Below are 1,152 nucleotides of genomic sequence, written 5' to 3'. Positions count from 1 at the left end.
ATATTATACCAAACTCAGGATTAAACAGTATAATACAAACAAGATCAGGTATCATAGAGGGCATTAGCCAAAGAAGATTAGTTTTAAGAAGATCACAAGTTATTAGAGATACGGATTGGTCATGGCAAGAACACATAGAGTGGCGACAATAGTCATAGGAACATACAATATTTAGAGCAAAGGTCTTAAAAACGTTGGGGAAGGTTAATAACATCAATTAACCACTGGAAGTTCATAATTAGGCAGAGAAACATGGATTAAACCATGTAATAAGAACAACACTATACTAAGCATGCTTTATTCTGTATGAATTAACTAAGTTAAGTAAAAAGACATTATTAAGCTAGCAATTATAGGCAGAATTAAACAGGAAAAGAGTCAGGAGAACATATTAGGTCATGCAATTCAAAGAACATGCTAATTAGAACATGATAAACATTGCAAAAGTTAGAAACTAACCAGTGATTGTTCAACAAACAAGAAAAAAAAGGCAGTAAGGACCCAGAATCTCGAATGTGTCAAGTTCCAAGGGTTCCGAGAACCCAGGGCAGTGCTCACACCCAAGAGAGGTCGGGAAGAATAGAAATCTGGTGGCCTTGGCTTTCAGCCGGCCAAGAGCCAAACAGAACAGAGTAATAAGCAAATACAGAGTAAAAACCTCAGTTGTTTTAGTGAAAAAATAGTGATTGAAGTCTATTCCAAAAGGGGGAAGGGGGATGGGTTTATATAGTGGTAAACATTGAACACACAAACAAGGAGAGACAATCAATCAATCTTAAAAAAAAGGAAAGAATAGCATGCGAAATTGATTCAGAATCAATTTAGGAGAAGTCAAGCAAACCCTAGTTTTTAGGAAAAAAACAAATATTACCAGAATATACACAAAAACAGTAACATAGGATGAATATAGACACAAATAGTACTAAAAGTCGGAGAATCGAATCAATTTTGGTCCGATTTAAAGAAATCTGAAAACCCTAGTTTTATGGTAAGTAAGAATCAACAGAAAATACACAAAGATTTGTACCCACAATAGAACAAAGGACGAATATAGACGAAATAGCAGAAAGGTCAAGGATTTGAACTGATTTTGGTTCGATCCTTATGAGATCTGCTGCCATGTTTAGGCAAGTAGTATAGAAGAAGAACCAG

Source organism: Nicotiana tabacum, chromosome 9 (genome assembly GCF_000715075.1).
Source record: "Nicotiana tabacum cultivar K326 chromosome 9, ASM71507v2, whole genome shotgun sequence".
Lineage (NCBI taxonomy): Eukaryota > Viridiplantae > Streptophyta > Magnoliopsida > Solanales > Solanaceae > Nicotiana > Nicotiana tabacum.
Note: the sequence above shows the minus strand (reverse complement) of the source record.